The following is an 11,660-nucleotide window of genomic DNA, read 5'->3' as shown; positions in this document are numbered from 1 at the left end:
TAGGGGCCCCTAATACATACAAGGAGCCGATGCAAAATTTGGAGACAAACTTTTTGAATGATACAGAAACTCAAGTAAATCAAACCGTCAAATGGGACCTTGTACCAAATTCTATGGCTTTAGGGAATAATGAGAAATGCATGTGGACTCTAATGCACTGTGTCAAGTGGGCTTTAAGGTAAACACTTGACTGACTGGACTGATATTGAACATGTGATGTTGGGTGGGATTGAGTATGGAGCACCTGTAACCCTGGAACCGAGGGTTATCTGGAAAGACTTGCTGGATCTCAATCAAGCTTTGTTCTATCTTTAACACCCTTGCAAATCCACACATGCACGCACACAGGTTCCTTGTTAATGAAGCTCAGAATACGAGTCGAAGAGGTCAGCTTTACAGCAATGGTGTCCGCCAGACCTCATCACTGCAGTCCTACATCTGAGAGCATAGCGTCTTATTTCGAATACATCCACACTCGAGAAGAGAAATGACATTCCAATTCCTCTGCAGGTTATTTGTCATGCTGCCACCTCCGCCTGCTAGCATCATAAATCAAGACCTGCCTTTGGAGGATCTCCATTCAGGTCGCTTTAATCTCCAACCCCTTTTATCAAATGAAACCGTCCCTTTCCATGACAGCGCAAAGTCCCAGCACTGGGCTACTGCATCTCACCACCTGCTTCAAGTTACAGCAGACGTCTGGCCACTGAGAGAACTTCGAACTTGCCGACAGGGGAAGCAGAGGCTAGCGTCGGGTGTCTCAGCTCCAGGTGTGACGTTCTGTTATTGGGGCCTCCTCCATTTCTTCTCTCTCAGATGTTCTCTCCCTCCCTTTCTCTAAAGATGGGGTGCCTCTGGAGGGGTGTTTGTCTTGAGGTCCCGGTACAAGCTGTTGTCTCCAAATGAGGCCGTAAAGCACATGATGTAAAACATTCATCCTGCGTATCGCTCTGTCTCTACTCCTGCCAAGGCTGGGTGAGCTGTACAATAAAACATCAATGCTGTTGTCTGATTCATAGCCACATAAGGCCATGGAGGAAACACACACACGTGATCACAGCCATATGTGTCTGTCTGTGTGTTACCGAAAACACATCTGACAATTATACACACGTCATCTTAACGGGTTGATAAATGATGCTGCATTTGAAGAGCAGGAAACTTTGACCAAGTTTATAAGATTGTGCTGAAGTTACATTAAGTAGGGGAACTGTTAGGGTAAAATTATATGTTCGAATGAACAGTTAGCAAAATTTGTGTGACATGGAGAGAGAAAATGCATTTATCTTGATTTTACAAAGAGAAAGTAGTCATTTTGAATATAAATCCATGTAATTATCCAGTTGCCTTGGTTGAATGTAAACTAAATTGCTAGTTGTAATACAATGCTTGACATGAGCTGATAACTGGGGAGGCTAAGCTGCAAGTTTTCCTGTTGTGGTTCTTAATACTAGATTTTGTACTTAATTTCATTTCAAGATTTTAATTAAGATGCTTTGCACAGTAATTTCAGGTCAGTTTATTGAATCATAATCCAAGTGGTATGCCTTCACTTTTAACACATGCGGATGTTAAAAACCCATTTATACCTTCATAATGTTTCAGTTTTCATGACCTGTCATAGATTTCCTTTCCCAAGATAATAATAATAATGAGGAAATGGCACAAGCTTGTAAAAAAGATATGTGGTGGGATAACCAGGATCAGTCTCGTGATTAATCCTGCTTTGACTAACTCCGCCGGGAATTCCATCAAAAGGCCAGCGATTGTTTAATTGCCATCCCTGTTTTTCCCAACGCTTTACCTCCCTCCTTTCTGCCGGTGAGGGGGTCTTGCTGGAATCCGGCAGCCCCCACACACAGACCTAGAATTGCTTTCAGATGTGAAGATCAGGTTCAAGAGAGGGGGATACCAGTGTACCTAGCGTGGTTTAGGACTGGGCGAGTGCTCTTCAGTGCATCTGGGTTCAACATATCGGTCCTGGGGAGAAGATCTTTGCATTCATCCCCATGTCCCACTGCTGCTTTAGTCTGATCAAAGAGGCAATGAAAACTGCAGATAAGACGTACGGATTTGATTTTAGCCTTTCTTCAAACGGCAGGCTTTATCACGAATCCCAAAGCCATCAGACTGAACCACTCGCAGCGCTTTACCTCATTCATCTGGTCTGCGTTAAAGATAAGGCCAATTTTAGGGCCATTCTACCCACTTTATTATTGATGGATCCAATGGGGGTGGGGAGCCGGATAACATCTCATTTGTTGATATTTGTAAACAACATTTCAGTGGAAATACAACTGACGTGGGAGTCTGAAACACCAGGACATCGAACTACAGACAGCTCACTGCATGCCCATAGAGGCATGATGAGATATCCTTTTTTCATCTTTTCAAGTTTATTTGTATAGTGCTTTTTACGATACAAATCGTTGCAAAGCAGCTCTACAGGAAATTAAGTTTCCACAATATATTTATATATTGCAGAACCTTAATATATTTAACTTATGGCAAAATTTGGTAATTCTGTATGTTGTCTGAGCGTTGGCATCCTCTGAGGTCCTCTGAGGGGTTGCATCATCTTTTCTCAGGTGTTCGGTCATCTCAGATCATTTAAGGGTTGGATCCAGACTGAAGCTTCTGTAATTCTTAGTTACAGAAACAGAGAAACAAATAGAGACATAATTAGCGTAGCTGCTGTTCCATCTAAGCAAAAATTATTTGTTCAACCCAAGCTAAAGAATAATTTGATCAGATATAACTGCAGTACAAGATTATAAGATGCATTATGTGAATGCTTGGCTAAAGAAAGGCTGCTTCCATGTTGCCATAGAGTGGGTGTTACTTATCCAAAGATTGACAACTGGAAGATAATCAACAGCTGGTGCGGTAGAGGAGGTTAGATGAAATGGCTATAGTGGTGTATGGTATTCTTATTATCCAAAACTGGGGTGTCAGATTATAATCAGCACCACACCTGCTGAGCTTTCCCAGAAGCCCCTCTGAATGAGGCCAGCGTTAAATCCATCTAATAGCAAGTTTTCAAGTGAGACTGGATGCAATTTCAGCTTCTGATAAATCCAAGCATTCCTATTGGATGCATATTTGGCTTCTTATTTAACAAGCATGCATTTAGTAACAGGCTTTTAATCTGCCGAGCTCTTTGAAGAAATTGTTCACAATTAAAAAGAGTTAAGAATAGAAGCTGCTTGGGGTGCTGCATTTGTTTACTGCTGTTAAGTAGGAATTCAAGCAGTTGAAATTCTCTCCTCTACAACTCCTGCCTAGCACAACAGCCCAAAGATGATTCTTTTACACGTTTTACTGCCAAACAGTGTTGCAGGAACACAGTTTGCCAAAACACATTTGGCAGTGCAAAACACACACTCTAAAATGACGATACATTTTTTTTAAGATGCTCCTGAGGACCATTTTTGACTTCCTTTCCTCTAGTATCCACAAGTGCCAGCTCTTTGGGTCCAAAGGGCAATAACCAGCCCCACAAAAAGGCTTTTTGGCAACAGATATAGACTGGTTTGAGTTAGGGAAAAAGTAGCATGAAAAACAAACGCATGCTGCTTCCTCACGCAATTAAACAGGCGTGGATGCCACAATGCTTATGGCCCATAAGGCAGAATAGAGCAATGGTTCCCTTCCTCAGTGGCCTTCTGCTAAATGAACGCACTACCTTATGAGATCCTCTAGTCAGCAAATAGCTGCATGCCTCAAACCAAATTTCTCACTGAATTCCTCTATTAATTCTTTAGAGTATGACAAAACAAGATAATTCAACAGAATCTGAAAACTACACAGGTACATAGGGTAAGGAACAAAAAGTACTACTATGCATCATGGTACATTAATAGTATCTGATTATTTATATTAAAAAATGCAATCACAATGTTACTTTCACAATATTTTCAAATACCCCTACAGAGTGAAAAACTATATTAAGGGGTCACCTGAGGACTCATCAGTTTCTCCTTTTCAGCTATATTTCGACTGTAATGTATTTCCATAAAATCATAAACACAATTTTGCTGAAAAATTATGACATACAATGCCAAACATTACTGATCTGGTATGTAGTTTAACACATGATGATTTCAAAATGATCACCACCTTTGCAAAACCTCACCAACATTAACCAGATAATTCTTCCATGGAAACAAATCAGTAGAATTGGCAACAACAACATAGAAAAAAAAAATGTTAATAATTTATTATTAAAATGTTATTATTAAAACGCTAAAAATCCAAACTATTTATTTATCTATTTATTTATTTGTGAGTGAGCGAGCGAGTGAGCGAGCGATAGAAATGACAAAGCCATAAATGACTGTAATATTTGGTTTGGCATTTTGAGAATCATCCCATTCTGGTACAGACTGAGACAGCTGTTGTCTCTTTAAAATAACAGTGCAGATAACATAACTTGAGTGATGGATCACTTGACTGACTGTGGAGGGAAGAAACAGCCTACAGGTCAGCAGTGCAAATGGGAAGAAAGACTTGACCTGTTTCTCTCTATTCAGTTGTGATCCTGCATGTCATTTCAAACACTGTACACCTTGATTTAAGCAGCAGTGTTTTTATGTGAAGGTCATACTCTTATATAACTATATGTGCTGCAATATATAACACAGCACTCCCGCATGGCTAGTTTTCTTTCAACGTGGTGTGGAAAACCTTTAGCGATAAATGATCAATGGAGACACACTGACCTGGTCAAAAGATATCAGACATTTTATTAGGCAGAGAGAAAGTGAATCTCGCTCTAGCACCTCTCAAGGCAACATCTGGACCTTGTCAAGGATGAGCGATTAGTGTAGTGTAGGAGAAAAAAATAGCCAGAGAGAGACCAAAAAGTTTTCAATAGTTATATGAAAAACATATCATTCAGGTTTACCCTAAGGCTGTTGTTTTGTACAGTTCTGCCAAGATCCTCATCCCAAAATCAGGAGGTGCTGAACTGGCCAGATGAATGGATAAAGAAATGTGGCTTATGTTAAGGGCCTTCAGTAGGACACACTTTCATTGTTCAGGCTTTGCTCCCCTAAACTCCGGCCTCTCCTGTTACTCATCTCAGGGAAGCAGCAGGTCTAGAGCTGCAGATTCTGAGAAAATTAGGCTTTTGTTTAAACAAAATGGGGTTGGCACAGTAGCTCGGAGGCATAAATGTAACCACTAACCACATAATGATACAGCATGACTTGCAATGAAAGCCATCCCTATAAATTCACTTAAAGAGTAGCTGACATGATTTTGTCATTTTTGGATCCTCCAAATATCTTTGGATCAAATTGCTATTTTGTAAACAGCGTTTATTTATCTTAGTGTGTGATCCTCTGGCCGTGATTTGTTTGCCCATGTTCATGATTCGAGGCTTGAATTTCAGAAGAACGCTTAGACTGTAGAAATCCAATCTAACTCTGTGATTAAAGCATATTCTAACTACTGCTTGTAATTTTATTCATCCCAGTCTCATAATATGGACATAATATGTGGATGCATTTGTTATAAACAAAAGAGCCATGTTGTTGGGAGCTTTATTTCAAAGGAAATGTTTGCAATGTAAAATATACACTGAACACCGTCTAGTATGTGAAACAATACTCATTATATCATTTTGAACAGTAGTATGCTATATTGTTGTCCTTTGACCTCATCATGTTGCAAGTTTAATGCTGCATGTGTGCAACAGAAATGAAAAATAGTTCTTAATTTTTAAGCCAATCCTATCTATCCATCTATCTATCCATCTATCCATCTATCTATCTATCTGTCCGTCTGTCTGTCTGTCTGTCTATCTATGCCTGTCCTATAGCTACAAATGAAACTTGCAGTTTTTTCTTTAAAATTTCATTTGAATTGCAATCTTGATTGCTATCTTTATTCAAATTTAGGAATTGATTTAAAATTTAAAATGGATTCTCAAAAGAGTACTGAAACGCTTCTGTGCTCAGCTGGGTGATGCTCTTTTAAAACTGTAATTATAAAGGCAATTAGGAAGGCTCTTTATATAACCCAATTTGAGGCGAAGCAGGACAAAAAAAAAAAAAAAAAAAACCTTGTTTGCCCCATGTGCGGCATCTGTGGTGCCTATTTTTGAGCACACTGCCCCCTTGTGGACTATAATAATGATCTTGGCCTAGGTCATGGCATCTAATTTGGCAACCAAGCAGATATTTTTGAGGCATGCAGGCAGACGTTAACATTGTTTGCTCAAGGATAAATCACGACCTCATGGGGCGCCACAGTCTAGAATGCTTTTGCTGTCATGCCCAGACACTTGCCATTTACCACATAGTTGTTTTGTTAAGGCAGCTTAGTTCTGCTGAAAGTGCTTCCCTTAAATCACAATGGGCAGAAGTGAAATGAAGATAAAGACTGTGGAAACGGTAATCTAGACTGCAGGAGGGACACATGGGGACCAGGGTGTCACCTCTCCCAACCCCCTACTCCTCCTCACACAGCTCAGTGTGGAAAAAAAGTGACATGTCAGCCCTTTTATAGGCCACGGACTCATAGAGTTTGCCATTAAGCCACAATCTGTTTCCTCAGCACCTTCCCAGCAGCCCAATAATTCTGAAGCCCCCAACCATACCCCCTCCCCAATGCGAAGCTTGGTCATCAATCTCTCACACCACTCTGGACTGGAATGGAGCCTCGGTTTAAGGAGCTTGACAAAGCTATTTTGGTTTTGCGTAATTCCACCACTCCTGTATAAATTTTGGTTTTGATTTATTGCATGTGTTATTGCTTGTCACACACATATATAAATCAATCAGAAATAATCAAGCAATAAAAAGTCTTCAGGAATTCCCGTAAGAGCATGGTTTGAGAGATTTTTGTTGGATCTTCATAAAGAGAATTACATTCTATGATATCATTACATCTGTCAGATTAAATGAGGACACAGACTGGATTTAATTAACTACTTGAAACAAAGCATAATTGATTGGCGTAACTCAAAGAATGCAAGCTATTTTGCTGGCTGCAACAGTCTCTGCTATTAAGGAATTGCTTATTACCAGAAACATTTCTCAGCTAGAAAAACCGGAAAGCTGTTATGGCTATAATCGTTCCTCAATGGTTTTGAGTACTTGATGGAATGCAGCCCCTCTAAACATTTAGTCTTTTCCCGAGATTGATCAAGTTAAAATATAACATGTTTCTGAAGTTTTTATGACGTGAAACATTTCTTGCTGTGTGGCTACATTTCTCAGAGATTCCTATTCCAGGGCTGGAATAACTACCGATATTCCCAAAAAAATAATTGGCGTATTATTTCTGCGGATGCCAGAGTGAAATGTACATTTGGCACATAATAAAGCATGAAACTCAAACCAATTTTTATCTCTGCGAAAGTCAATTACTGAATATTTTAGGAATTAAACGTGGAAAATTACACGCTTGTCATAATATTTGCAAACTGTGTCAAAAAAAATGATTTTCAGTTGATTGCAAAAGAAAACCAGGTTGAGAAATTACACTTCATATTGTCACACACTGGATGGAGATGCATATAAGGATGAGTATGCGAAGAGCTTCTTTATTAAACAAACTGAATGCAACCTCAACATTTAAGTGCAATAACTCAGATTTAAATGAAGCTCAATAAACTGAGGAATCAATCGCCCTTATCTTTCCATTTAGAAGAATCAACTGGAGGAAGACAGCCACAGGGCTCCAGCAGGTAAGTGATAAGACAGACGAAGAGCTTGTAACTTCAAGACCAGACAACGAGGGTATAGATTGAGTGGACTGTTATAGGGAGATTGATTAGTGGCAACAGGTGAGGAGGATTCCCTGATGGAGGTCAGGTGAGAGTGATTGCAGATGGAGTGCAGGTGAGTGGCAAGAGGGATGCTGGGAATTGTAGTGCAGTTTGACTGGTGACTGTGACACATATGGCCTGTTGATTAAAGCGGCCGACACTAGCTTAGAACAAGATTATTCTCCATCATATGTTTATGTAGGCAAAATAAAATGGATTTAAAATCATTCTGATCATCATTTTTAAAAGCCAGATCTTAAAGTAATAACTTTACATAGTGACTTAATATGTTTGTGCTATTAAAATGGCAAAAACCTTAAACGAACGTGATATTTATGACAGAGATGATGGTATGTAACATCAACAGCAGATATACAGTGCCCTCCATAAGTATTGGAACAGTAAAGACAAAATTGCTCTGTTGGCTGTGTCAAGACATCAAGACAAATATGATTAAAAGATGAATACGCGACAAAACTACAGAATGTCACATTTTATTATTAGCTGTTTCAACACATACATGTTTTACCAAATAAAAAGAACAGCACTTTTAGAGTTCATCCCACTCATTGATGTGAGCATAAGTATTGGGAGAGTTGAACATGAGGCAGATATAAAAGATTAAAAACTATTATTTAGTTGCAGATCCCTTGCGCACAATCACAGCAGTGAGTCTGTGACCCATAGACATCACCAGACTCTTGGTCTCATCCTTTGAAATACTTTCCCCAGCCTTTAATGCAGCCAATTCCAATTGTTGCTTGTTTTGTGGAGTTTCTGCCTTTACTCTCCTCTCCAGCTGGTGAAATTCATGTTCAATCAGATTTAAATCGGCAGATTGACTTGGGCAATCTAAGACTTTCCATTTCTTTGCCCTTATAAATTCCTTGACTGAACTGGCAGGGTGTTTTGGGTCATTGTCCTGATGCAACATGAAGCACTTCCCAATGAATCTGGTGGCATTTTCTTGAATATTGGTAGGCAAGATGTTTTTGTACCCTTCCAAATTCATTCTGCTACTGTCATCATACATTGTCATCAGTAAAGTTGAGAGGGCCTGCTCCAGAGACAGCCATGCATGCCCATGCCATGACACCACCTCCACCATGCTTTACAGATGAGGCTGTATGCTTGGGATCATTTGCAGTTCCCTTTTTTCTCCACATTTTTGCTTTCCCATCACTTAGATAAAGGTTCATCTTTGTCTCATCAGTCAATAAACACTTTGCACAGGTTAGATTTGTGTGAATAGCCTCTTATATACCAGCATGCAGATACATGAATTCACAAACTGGTGAATAAATAGGATCTATACATTTATTGGGGTGTCTGGTTAACAAATGCATTATTTTTCATTATCTCATTGTTTAAATCATACTGAACAGCTTGATTGCACTGGTCTGTCACCGGCTGGTCTAAATAAATCAGGGTTTTGGGTGAGGTAGAGGCATTTAGAGCTACAGCATTACGAGGTTGTCTGGAAAACATCTAAATTAGGGAGAAAAGGAGTTGTGTTTTTCTTGAGAGGACTGATGGTGGTTCAGACTGATAAGAAAAATCAGACAAAACAGAGGGTTGGAGCATATAATGGAGAAATGAGCAGAGTACATCTGTTGAACATTATGATCCTCAAAAGCACATCTGAAAGAACAGGCTAATAAAGATACTAGGCTCTTTTTATTAAAGCTGAAGTGTGTAATTTTTGGGATGTTCAAATACTTTTTCCTTGCAATTTAATATGTCCTTTTTATATGCAATTTAATATGACTTCCTTGTCGGGAAGTCGTCGCCTAATGGTTAGAGAGTCGGACTCGTAATCCAAAGGTTGCGGGTTCGAGTCTCGGGCCGGCAGGGATTGTAAGTGGGGAGAGTGAATGTTAGCTAGTCCACCACGACTGAGGTGCCCTTGAGCAAGGCACCGAACCCCAACTGCTCCCCGGGCGCCGCAGCATAAATGGCTGCCCACTGCTCCGGGTGTATGTTCACGGTGTGTGTGTGTTCACTGCTGTGTGTGTGCACTATGGATGGGTTAAATGCAGAGCACGGATTCCGAGTATGGGTCACCATACTTGGCCGTATGTCACTTCACTTATATGCAGAGACTATAAAAAAGTCATTTGTAAGTTGATTTTGCCAAAGAGTGTAAATATTGTCAGGCTATGCTTTCAAAACATTATGAAAATATTGTTTGTTAAATCAGTGGTGGAAAGAAGGAGGCTGTATCCAAATATACATACTATATAGTAGGCTCAGTGAAACAATGCAACTGACACTGATAGGTCACATGACAATGACAATATGACAAATGTAATGCATACTACACACATTCATACTATACCTTATTTTGCAACGTGGAAGTAGCCTATGTTTTTTTTTTTGTGAATGTGCGAGACCTCTGATTCAGTTAAATAACTAGTAAATTAGCAAAGTAAATGCAGTAAATGGTCAAATAATTTGCGCAACAAACAAGTTGCACATTCAAGTTATAAATGGCTGCACCCCCTCTCATGTTAAAAATAAGGTGGCTAGATCATAAATTTTTAATGACTGCAAGTAATTACTTATTCCTTTTATTTATTTGGGATGCAGTCAGAGTGTTCAGAAAACATGTTTAAAAACCAGGCCAAATTCAGAACAGAATAGCTTTATATTTTATTTACATAGAATAGCAATTCAGAATGCCACATTTTCAATATAATACTGAACCATTCGGTACAACATCCACGGTTCAGTAGGTGCTTGTGAATTTATGAATTATGAATGAAACATTACATGCGTTTATAGCACTTAATTAATAATGGCCAATCGATTCTATTTTGGGTAAAAATAGGAAAAGTAATACTTTTCTCAAAAGAAATTTGGGTCACACTTTATATTAAATGGCCTTAACTACTATGTACTTACATCAAAAAATAAGTACAATGTACTTATTGTGGTCATATTGTATTGTAAAACACTTTTGCTGCTACTGAGGTGGGATACGGGTAAGGTTAGGGACAGGTTTGGTGGTCTGGGTAGGTTTAAGGGTGGGTTGAGGTGTAAGGGATGGGTCAACAGTGTAATTATAAATGTAATTACAAAAATGTAACTACATATAACTATTTTTAAAAATATAAGTACAATGTAAAAACATGTATGTGCACAATATTGAACCGTGGGCTAACTATATTGTTGCATTTCTTCTATATATCTATATCTATATATAGCCTATAGATAGAGTAGTATATGCAGTTCTGAAACCACCATTGGTGGTTGTTAGTGGTGGAACAATTACACACTTTAAAGGGAGAGTTTACCTAGAAATCATTTGCTAACCCTCATGTTGTTTCAAACCTGCACAACTTTATATCTTCTATAAAACAGATGATAAGATAGTTTGTAGAATGTTTCAGCTGTTGTTGTTTTTGAACGACTCTCACAGACTGCACATAACTTGGTTAGCATCAAACCTTTCGCTAACATTTTCGTTCATCTCAATGAGAGTTTTTTGCCTGATGAACAGTTATGAACTATTTGCGATATGCTGCTTGCAAAAAAGTGATAAAACACAATGTGAATAACCAGATGGTGTAGTAGCATATCTACTGGACCACACTAACTAGCCAAACCCTGTCCCATTGGCATTGATTTCTATTATGGGGATAATTATAAGTGAGTACAATGCTAAGTCAAAGACATCGCATCCCTCATAATAGGGCCTGGATTCTATGAATCAGTGTGAAATACTGCAGTGATTCATGCCAGGATTGGTAATCTCTGAAAAATCTCACAAAGCATTCCCTCCTTCTCATTACAGAGCTCTTAAAATGCAGGGCCACAACAACAACATTGGCAGCAATAGCAACAGGGTAAACAGCAGTGACTGTGTGACAACATAGATGAA

This window comes from Barbus barbus (assembly GCF_936440315.1).
Source record: "Barbus barbus genome assembly, chromosome: 33".
NCBI lineage: Eukaryota > Metazoa > Chordata > Actinopteri > Cypriniformes > Cyprinidae > Barbus > Barbus barbus.
Note: the sequence above shows the minus strand (reverse complement) of the source record.